The sequence below is a fragment of the Excalfactoria chinensis genome, unplaced genomic scaffold, assembly GCF_039878825.1.
Source record: "Excalfactoria chinensis isolate bCotChi1 unplaced genomic scaffold, bCotChi1.hap2 Scaffold_71, whole genome shotgun sequence".
In the NCBI taxonomy this organism is placed as follows: domain Eukaryota; kingdom Metazoa; phylum Chordata; class Aves; order Galliformes; family Phasianidae; genus Excalfactoria; species Excalfactoria chinensis.
This window is the reverse complement of record NW_027315711.1, coordinates 144920-155852: the sequence shown is the minus strand read 5'-3', so window position 1 is coordinate 155852 and position 10933 is coordinate 144920. Positions and strand designations below refer to the sequence as shown.

At 51.0% G+C, this 10933-nt stretch overlaps 1 long non-coding RNA gene across 1 annotated transcript; it reads left to right on the top strand.

The window, feature by feature from the left end:
• The first annotated feature begins 208 nt into the window (after window positions 1-208).
• Window positions 209-3161, top strand: LOC140265210 (uncharacterized). The gene is made up of 4 exons (XR_011906218.1): window positions 209-238; window positions 2346-2436; window positions 2511-2592; window positions 2972-3161. It is a non-coding gene; the product is annotated as an uncharacterized lncRNA (long non-coding RNA).
• Window positions 3162-10933: the final 7772 nt, after the last annotated feature.

Genomic DNA, 10933 nt, shown 5'->3' with positions numbered 1-10933 from the left:
GGAAAGGAAAAGAGGAGTCAAAGAGGCCAGAGCAGGAAAGGAGAAGGAAAGCTCCGTGCCGCCGGCGCCACCCGCCAGGAATCCGGAAGCGAACCCCCCCACGGGCCCGGGCCGGCCCCAGGCCGCCCTTAGCAACGGGACGGCGCAGGCGGTTGCTAGGGCCGGGGCAGGAAGTGCTTCCTGCCGGCCGAGAGCGCTTCCGGGGCAGCGCGGCGTGGCGGCAGTTTGAATGGGGCCGGTAGGAGCGGGCTGTGTGCTGCCAGCGGGGCCGGGCCGCGGTGCGGGGCACGGAGGGATGTCGGCGGAGCAGCTCGCGGTGCTGGCGGCACGCAGAGGCGATGCGTGCGGTGCCAGCGAGTGCGGAGCTGAAGGAAGGGGAATCCATGTCCTTCCTCTGGCTGTCGGCGAGCGGGACGAGTCAGGGCTGCAGTTGTGTGTGATGGTGTTTGTTGCTGGGACCGGCTGCCCGAGCAGAATGGGGGCAGCGAGAGGGAGGCTTGACAAGCGCCCGCAGTCAGCAGCACGGCCCGTTCCTGCCCGCCTTGTTGCTGCCGTTGTGAGTCTGTTGGATGTGGAAGCTGGAGGTATTAATGGTGGGTCGTGGTTGAATCCCCCAAGAGGCCGCCCAAGGAGAGGCGCTGGATGCCAACATGGAGAGCAGAGCTCGTGTGTCCCAGGAGGCAGGCGTAGTCAGGTCCGCTTTGGAGCCTGCTGTTGTTGGCGCTGAGCTCAGGAGCCCCATCAGCGTGGTGCTGCGTGCTGCGTATGGCAGCCCGAAGAGATTCCCTTGTGGTGGAAGGGGGAGGCCGAAGGAGGCCGAGGGCCCTTTGCTCAGGGCCGGCTCCTCTGTGCCCTCTTGCTGGCCGGAGAGCAGGGCTGCCCGCTGGGCACAGCGAGTGCCTTCTGGCTGCCGTGCCATGCCCTGCACTCCAGCCCCCTCCTCATGCCATGTGGAACGCCAGTGCCAGCAGTGCCAGCAGCGCGGCCGCCATTTTAGAACCCTGGCCATGTCACAGCCGTCGCCTTGGTCACCGCTGCCCCACGCAACGCACTCGCCTCTCCGAGCTCTGGCCGTCAACAGCCATGTGGGCAGCCAAGAGAGCGAGGCTGGACGATGGGCAGGATGGAGGTGGGAAGGTGGAGCCGGGGACCGCAGGATCCAAGAGGAAGAGGGGGCCCGCCATGACCATCGGGCAGCAGACAGGCAAGAGAGCCCGTTCCGATCGCGCCTGGACCAGCCCCGTGACCACCTCCGTGGAGCCCATGGAGGTGGATCCACCTCTGGACGAGCCCATGGAGGTGGATCCACCTCTGGACGAGCCCATGGAGGTGGATCCACCTCTGGACGAGCCCATGGAGGTGGATCCACCTCTGGATGAGCCCATGGAGGTGGATCCACCTCTGGACGAGCCCATGGAGGTGGGTCCGCCCGCGGCACAGCTGGCCTGGCACCACAGCACCGTGCCAGGCCCCGCATCAGTACCACCAGGGCTGCAGCATCGCTGGTCCAGGCGCAGGGCTCCTTCCCATCTGTGCGGCCCCCGCCCCCGGCGTTAGCCGGGAGGCTTCATTTAACATCTGCTCCTCCTCTGCGGGTCCTCGGTCCCATCTTAACCCTCCTATGTCCCATCTTAGCCCTGTTTTTATTGTTGGTTTTCTTGTTAAGCTTAGTTGTAGGGTTAGGAGTAGGTTGTTGTTTGTGTTTTTGATTAGGAGTAGGTGTTACTATGTTGCCGTGCGCAATTATAATCCAAACCCCATACTTGCCCAGGTGCTAGCGAGACCCTCGCTAGGGCCAAAAGGACCACCGTGACTCATCAAGAAAGGTGGCAAAATGGCGTTTATTAGGAGTAATCAATACCTTATATACCTTACTACTTCGTCTACGCCCCCTAGGGCACGTTTGAAATGCGCGCGCCCAAAGTACATCACTAGATAGGGGACGGAAGAGGCTGGTTTACTATCACCGTCACATCCCGAAAAAGCCCCGCTACCGCCTATATGCTTGTACTACAAGGTTCAGCCTCGTTAGCATCTACAACATTACTGTTCATGTTTTAGTGTTAGGAGTAGAGGATTGTTCCTGTTTTAGAGTTAGGCTTAGGTTACTGTTGGTGTTTTATTGTTAGGTGTAGGTTTTTGTTCCTGTTTTAGAGTTAGGCTTAGGTTACTGTTCGTACTTAGAGTTGGGTGGGTTCCTACCAGCAGCTGGCAGCAAACAGCGCTCACTCGGTAAGCACACGCCTGCTTTCTCACCCGAAGACGTGAGCGCTGCTCCACGAGTGCGGAGATGTGCTGACATCTCCCAGGGATGGGATTTGCAGCTTGTGACTCTTCTGTTGCAGGTTGTCGAGGGGCAGCGCGTGAGTGGCTGTGAAATGCAATTGGGCTTCAGGAGAGCAGTCTGGAGCTGTGTTCTGGAGCTGCCATAGTAAGGTAGGTGTGCCTTACTGTAAGCGTGCTCTGAAGCAGTGCTGGTTAAGCACGGCTCACTCCTCTGTCTTCAACAGATCAGCTTTCTGCTCGCTTTATTTCCGTGGCTGGCGTTGTAGAGCACAGCAGCAGCAAGGCCGCGAACACGTCCACAACCAGGTACGTGAACATGGGTAACTTTAATGGTAAGAATAACATTGCTGTGATAGTAATAGGGCAGTGGTTACGTGTGTGTGATGGAGCTCAGGGATAGGTTTAATCTTGCCTGGTAAGCTCTTCCCTTATTTGACGTCCACCCGTCCTCTCTGCTTCTCTTCCCCCACCTGCAAGTGCAGCAGTACCGAAGGCTGAGGGCTCTTGTCCTAGGCAGGCGGGCAAAGGGAACTGGAATGCAAGTTTGATGTCCCTCTTTGTTCTCGGGTCAGTAGGCCCTGGATCTCTTCCGAGCAGCTCTCTAAGTTAGCCTGGAAATGTTTGCTAGCAGGAAGTGACCCCGTCGCAGTGCCTGAGACTAACGGTGCCTTTTTCCCCCTCTCAGCAGGCAGCCTCCGTGAGAGCAGTGGAGCAGCAGGCTGTCTGCACTATGGCTGCTGAACTGCATTTCTCGCCACCTGAGATCCCTGAGCCCACACTAATGGAGAACGTGCTGCGCTGCGGACTCTTGTTTGGAGCCCTTTTCCAGCTCCTGTGTGTTCTGGCCATCATCCTGCCAGTTTCCAAGTCCCCAAAGGCAGTAAGTAGCGCTGTGTGAGACTGATAGCAATGCTCAGGCAGTGGGCTGGGAGGGAACCGTCTGTAGCTGCTGCCTACGGCAGAGTGCCCCGGCACTGCTGAGAGTGCCGCACTTGGTTCTGTCCTTCCTTCTGCACTCCAGCAGCATTGAAGTGCCAGCTTGTCCTATCCTGCAGCTGCTGCTGCACCCTATGAGCTGCCAGGCAGGGGGTCCACTAGCCAAGGACCACCTTGCTATCGAGGACTTTAGGCTCTGGTTTGCATGGGATTTTTGGGAACTAGACAGAGGGGGAGTTTCTAATGTGCCCTGAGGTCAGGAAGGTGATTTCCAGTGCTGGTCCCCAAAGCTGCTCAGTCAGGTGACTTGAGCTCCCAAAGCCAGCTGTCAGCCAGTTGTTAGGGAGCTCCCTGACTGTGTCCCAATTGCTTCTTGTAGGACTCGGAGGGTTTTGAGTCTAAGACTTGGGAGACGGTGAAGAAACCCAAGGCAAGTGCTTCAGAGCTGAGCAAGAAAGCCAAGAAGGAAAGCAAAAAGAAACGATAAGGGCTTGAGCAGTGAGGCGCAAAGGACAGCAGAATCGCTTGGAATGCTTCCTCAGAGGTGCACCAAAGGACACAGACTGCGTGGTCCTGTTTTCAGGCATGGCCGTGCTTTCCCTTTTGTGGACTGCGGAGAGGAACTAAGGAAGCTGTGTCTTTAGTCATTACCAGTATCCCGCCTATTTGATTTCCCATTGAAATGCATTTTGGTCGCATTTAGCATCTCTTTCTTGCAAATAAAAGCGGAACAAACATTTGAATAGTGGTGCTGCCTCTTTCAGTAGCTGCTCAAAAGGTGCCTGGCTCGGGCTGGCAGTCGCAGGGCCACGAAGCGGTCGGCTTCACGTCCCTCCCTGGAAATGGAGCTGCTCGTCCCACGTTTCAATTGGCTGGGAGTGTGGATCTGCCTGGGGGTAGCGAGGCCCTACAGAGGGATCTGGACAGGCTGGAGAGCCGGGCTGAAGCCAGTGGGATGAGGTTCAACAAGAGCAAATGCCGGGTCCTGCACTTTGGCCACAACAAGCCCAGGTGATGCGACAGACTTGGGGCGGAGTGGCTGGAGGACTGTGTGGAGGAAACGGAGCTGGGGGTATTGATTGACACGACATGAGCCGTTCATGATCGGGTCCTTTCCCGGCAGCCGCCCCCCCCCCCCAACAGGCCCCGGCCCCCAGCCCGGCCTGAGCCACGTGACAGGAAGTGCTTGGTGCCGGCGGCGAGCACTTCCGGGGCGGTGCAACATGGCGGGGCCGGGAGGAGCGGGCTGTGCGCTGCGGACGGGGTCGGGCCTCGGTGCGGGGGCACGGAGGGGCTGCCGGGGGAGGAGCTCGCGGCGCTGCCGGCACCCAGAGGCGGCTCCCGGGCGGCTCCACGGTCTCGCTGCGGAGTCAGCCGGCCGGCCCCAAAAGCCTGGAGGCAGAGCCTGAGCCGGCCCGGATCGTGCGGTGCGGCTCCGGCCGTGCTGGGCCGCGCGGCAGGAAGACGTCCGTTTGTTTGCCGGTCGCTCGCTGGCTGTAAGATCCGGGTGGCGCCGGGTGCCGAGCCGCGACTCCCCGGCGTGCTTCGGTCCGCTGTTGTGCTGACTTGCGGGATCAAACTCTATAATCCAGAGAGCGGTTATAAAGCAGGTATGTTTATTCCAGCTTCCTTTACTTATTTCTATAAACTACCTTTAACTATCCCCCTTTTAGCCCCCCTTTGTTCCAAATTCCTGCTTCGCTCTTCATTCCCCCCTTTTCTTTCATCTAGCAGGATTTCTCTCCTGCTAGATCATTCCTTTCCAGTGTGTGGCATCTAGATTCCCTTATCATTTCTATGTTCTTGTTGATTGTCACCCACCAAAACAGTGACTCAGATCCTGCAGCATTTTGATTTCTTGCCTTAAATTTATCAGGGACACCTCTAGGTACCTGACTGAATCTATATACTTTTCTTTTCCAAATGCCAGGGTGAATGGTAGAACTCATTGAACAGGTGCCTCCCCAGTGAGATGGTTAAGTCGGACCATAAAATCTTTCCCCCACGGTACCACCAGAGATCTGCCCTGGAGATTCCCAATCTTGTATAATTTCCTGCTGAGTCCTCCATAACATTCAAGACCTCACTGCATAAGGAAGTTTCTCATAGGCCTGGTAGCCTTCACACCCTGCCGTGAGAGGCAAGCTGTGTGGTTACCTACTGCTGTAGAGATTGCAGGAGGGATCTTGACACCTGTATCAGGCATTGGAGGAACGAGAGAGAGAGATCTGCAGTCTCTGTTTCCCAGGCAGTTTTCTCTTGGTACAGGGCAATCGTGCATCACATTCTCTTGGGGTCCTTGGTCCACCCCAGCAGAAAGGGCACCACCTGAGCTATGGGCCGTCCCGATGCACAAGCATAACAATTGCTACGGTTGGGACTCTGGACAGTACACTTAATCCATTCTACCCAGGCATTAATGTCCCCGTATCTTGTTTCGATTTCCAGTGTTTGCCTAAGATCTTTTATCTCCTGAACTGTCCTAACTGCAGGGTTTTTAGGGAGATTTTCTACCCCTTTTTAAGCTCTTCCCTATCCTGGATGTTCTGGGTATTTTCAAGGAGTGTATATGTCCAGCCTCAATAGGCAGTTGTCCACCATACATCATTCCATACACTACAAGAGTCCCTTATTCACATCAAAACTATCAGTTGATCCCTCCCCTGCATTACTGTCAAATTTTACATTTTCCAGATAATTATCAGGATAACGAATGGGTGCAGCAGTAAAAACTCCTTGTTACAACATGGAAAACTTTTGTGAGCATTAGTTCTATATAGGTTATAATACTCTCCCACTTACACATACAATTTATTCACCTATTTGAGGAGAAGTTAAAGGTTAGTTAAAATGATAATAAAAAAATGCATGTATAAAAAAACTTTTCATGATTTCCTTCTAATTCTTATCTTTTAAAGGTTTTTCTGTGGCAACAGTTCCCACGCCTCAGGGCTAGTGGATGCCTTTACCAGTGTGTAGTGAGTCCATCCTTTCTCGGCATCCTCACAGCTGTTTCAGTCATTAGAAGTACTTGGAACGGTCGTTCCCAGTCAGGCTGCAGCTTTGTCTCCTTCCCCATCTGGATCAGGATCCAGTCCCCAGCTTGAAATGGGTGAACTAGAGATTTCAAAGATGATGTTTGTGCTAATAGTCCTTGGATCCTGGTCAGTAGCAGTTACTGCATAAACTGCCTTACAGTCTCCTTGTTTCACAAAACTGCAGCTGTCAGTAAACCAGGAACTTCTGCATCTTCCAGGGGTTTGTCCTTTAGGTCTGACTGACTGTCTGAAATGTGCAGCTTCTGTTGTTTCAAAGTAGTCAGGAGATACTGGTTCTCCAGGTGTTCCGCTAAGGAAAGATACTGGGTTGACAATATTAGTTACAATTATTTCTACAACATCCTGCTCTATCAGGATGGGCCTGGTATTTCAGGAATCTTTGGGGTGAGAGCCAATGTCCCCCTTTTGCCTCCAATACAGTAAACACTGGATGAGATATTAAAACTGGGATCCTTTGTCCCAGTGTAGATTTACAGGCTGCTTGAATATTGAGCACCAGTGCAGCCACTGCCCTCAGACACCCTGGCCATCCCTTACTCGTTTCCTTGGCAATTTGCAGCTCAGGGGTTTTGCAGATGGCTTCTTTCCTGGTATTCCTTAAGGTTCAAAGTCCAGCTGTAATCTCCCAAATATGTCACTTGCTGTTGAGTTATTTGTGCTTTCTGTAAACGAAGAAACTCAGCAGACTCACAGACCATTGCACAGTTCTCTTTTGTTGCTGTGGCATCCACGTGCTGCAGTAAAGTTCCACCCTGGGATGGAGGATCCCAGGTCTCGGGCTCACGAGTTGACCAGTTCACAAAAATCATTAAGCTGTTCTCACAACCCTGGGTAACACTGTGCTGGTTAACTGAGTCTCTTCTCCCCATATTGGCCAAACCAGGCAGAAGAGACGTGCTTCAAATCCAGAAGGTAAACTCCACCTATTCATTCCTTATCTAGGTTAATAAGGTGCATGGATTTGCCACCACTGAGTGTATCCATTCAACAATTCCATTACTTGTCCTCAAGTCTTGTACCAAACTATTACACTTGCTATCAGAAATTTTTGCAAAATTGGAGTCCAAGCTCCAAAAAGTTATCTATTATTTCTTCTATCCTTCTACAGTTACTTATCCTTATAGGGCACCGCTTTACCCTGACTGGGCAATCTCTTGCTTTTAACTTCTATTTAGGGCTTCATGTTTGGCCCTGATGCCCACACCCCTAAGTGCATCATATTTGAGCTTGCTGTGATTCCTGGGGGTACAACGTTGTTTTTCCTGTTTTTGTTAGAGCCACATTTACAGTTTTTAATCAGTCAATATTGTTGGACCCTTAGCTCCAGTTTTATTCAATTTCTTGCCAGAGTAACCTGGCAGGTACAAGAATTACTGTGTTCCTACTTTTATTTAATTAATCCAAAAAACATAAACCTTTTCTTGTTGGGCAGTAGCTTCTACTACTGCTACAAAACCATCTATGTGTAGTAAGAAGCACCCATATCCACCAGAAAATAAACCTCTTCATCCTGCTTCCCTAGATGCAGTTTCCTTTGCAGTTTGCACACTGCTTTCCTTCCAGGGGCGCAGCTTTCCCTGGGCTCTTCAATCCCCCACTCCCCCCACCTCTCCCTGAGGGGATCTCTGGGTCCTATGGCCCTATTCTAGCACCACAACAGTAACAGCTGTTATTATCACCAATTCCCTTACTGTCTGTTTGTCGATCAGTTTGTTTTGTTTTGTTTTCATATCGTTCACCTCTCTTCAGTCCTGATATCCCTGTTATACCTTGCCAGTCCTTGCCTTCTTCAGCCTGTGTCTGTCCCAAACTTTCTCACTTTCCAAACTCTCATCGTTACATAAACTACTAACATCCTATTTCAGTTTTATCTCCTTCTCTCCAGAGGTGTCCAGCGCTAACACTGGAATTTCAGGCTTCCCAGACCTCTGCACATGAAGGCTGTTCTCACCACCACTGCCCTGTCCCCTTCACCTCCCCCTGTCCCCTCCCCCTTTGTAGTTTACAGCAGCAGTCTCTGTCTGGCTCTCTCTCTCTTTCTCTCCAAGAGTTCTTGCTGGGGGGGGGGGAGTAACAGTGCAGGGGGTTGCTCTCATACAGGCACAGATAAACTCACTTTCTCTTTAACTCTTTTTCCTTTGCACGCTATTCCACTATTTGTCCCCTCAGTTACATTTCCACATACCCTCAGTTATACTTCTGTATCATTAACAATTACAATTCTTATACCATCAAAGCAGTTTGTTCCATTCCCTTCAGAACCCACAGAACAAACAATACAGTTTTTCAGTTTCCACAAACACCCTTAGTACCATATAACGTTCCTTTAGCAATCCATAGCGTTCAGTTCCTTGGGCTGTTCCACCCTTATTTTTATGGCCTTATTTCATGTTTTTCTTGATTCCCAATTTCATCTTTATCCCCTAGTTTTAATTCAGTATTCTCAAAAATTGGTGCTGTCATCCAGGTTCTCTCTACCCCTGTTGTCTTTAAGGCCTCATTTGTTAATTCGAGTCCTTTTACCTTATGGACCAGCAATGAATGAGCTGCCCCCATATCAACTAAAAACACAACTTCTTCACCCTCAGGTCCCACTTTTATATTTACATGGGGCTCCTGGTGGGACCAAAATTCTGAAAGCCCCAGAAATTGTTCTCATTGTTCTGCTACTCTTATTTAACTCATTTTTTATTTATTTTTATCTCAATTAAAGATTTCATTTCCTTCTTAAAATTTCTAATGTCTCCACTAGTGAGTGGGAGTTTACATAGCATATTTGTCCTTGTCCCAGTGGGACCTTCCATAAGGGGTACACTGAGGTGTTGGTACAGCTAGCGTCCCTTTCACATTGTTCTAATTCTCTTCAGAGCCCAGCATGCCCCCCTTTTCTGTGAAATGACCCTATGTGCTTTACCATTTTCTCTTACTGGGGCAGTGCCTGTCTCCCTTTGTGCTACATTGGGGTTACATGGGGGGGAGATTCTCTAGAGGGTCCCATTGATGAGTTTTTTTGTTTGTTTGTTTGTTTTTCCTAATTCCTCTTCCTCCTGGTCCCGGCCTTTTTCTTTTTACTAATTACAGGCTGATTTCTTGTATCTAACAGGCAGCATATTCTGATTCCTCCTTCGAAAAGGGGTTTTGTTCTTATATATATACATATAAATTCAAGATCTGACAAACCCAAATTTCATCAGATCCATATTTTGGCCAAATATTGATTTTCCCTGTAGTGGCTCTCTAGGCCATATCTGTACACAATATTTAAACAACTTTTCCCTGTCCTTTTTCCTGATTTTGGGATCATTTTTCTTAGGTATCTCTTTCCCTTGTGTTCCCCCCCATTACTCTGTTTTCTATTGATTCCTACACACACAACGGGGGGGGGGGGGAACCGATGGTTGAAAGCAAATCTCAAAAAGCCAACACGTTAAAGCAGAGGTAACACAACCCAACTGCGCTACCAATAATTAATAAGACAAACACACAGCAACATATAGAACATGAAAGAGACTTTCGCTTTATCCGTCCCCTTGCAGGAGGTCGGAACCGCGGGTCGGGACTCCGCTCTCGCCCCGCAGCAGCTGCGTCTCACTCACACCACAGCCACACAGACTGCACAAGACCGGTCTTTACACACTTCAAGGTACAAAATTTCAGTACTTAGTTTCAATGTACAGTAACAAGCGCTAATAAGAGATGCTAATAATGGCCAAATACACAACAATTCCTGCTAATACAGCTAGGAAAACCCAGGCTAACACTGACAGAGTGTACTTTGTCACCAACCAACCAGCCCCTTAAGGGGGAGCAAAAATAGCTCTCCTCGTGCACGCACGGTAATCCCGGTGGGACTTGAACCCACAGCTGAAACTGCCTTAGTGGGACCCAAACCCACAATTAGAACAGCTCAGACCGCTTCAGTGGGACTTAAACCCACAATTGAAACGGCTCAGAGACCGCTTCAGTGGGACTCGAACCCACGATCTACACGGCCCCTGATCGTGATTACACAACCAACAACCCGGGCCCTTTACCAAAGGGGAGAGCATGACAGCTCACACCTCCCGCGCAGGACGTCTCCTCACGACTTACGGATTCCCCTGTACCCATTAAACATCCCTTATCCGCCGATAGAGGGTCCTTGTCTGCTCCCGCAGTGATCGGATGAGGGAAGGGAGTCCTTCCGAGAAATCTCGGGGCGCGCCAAAGGTGTCCCCTCTCTCAGCCGGTCCTGCAGCCGAACAGAGAGGGTCCCATCTGGGGTGCCAAAATGATTTGCGGAATCAAACTCTATAATCCAGAGATCGGTTATAAAGCAGGTATGTTTATTCCAGCGTTGTGCAGCGCCGGGTGCAAGGGGGATAGCTCCTCCAAACTTGCACACCGACTGGTAACATCGTGACGCAGATATAGGTACATTTAATGCATAGTCAATGATTTCTTGGACTTCTAATACATAGTCAATAGTTCTTGGAATTCTGATACATATTCAATAGCTCTTTAGCATGCAGACCCCCTCTTGTCTTATCAGGGGGAATGCAACTCCTCTTCTGGTATTTACTCCTCCTTGCCTGATGTTGTCTGTGAGGTCTCACTCCTTATCTGCATCCTCCCTGCTCTCCTAGGCCCCTTGTTTCTTTTACTTGTTACTT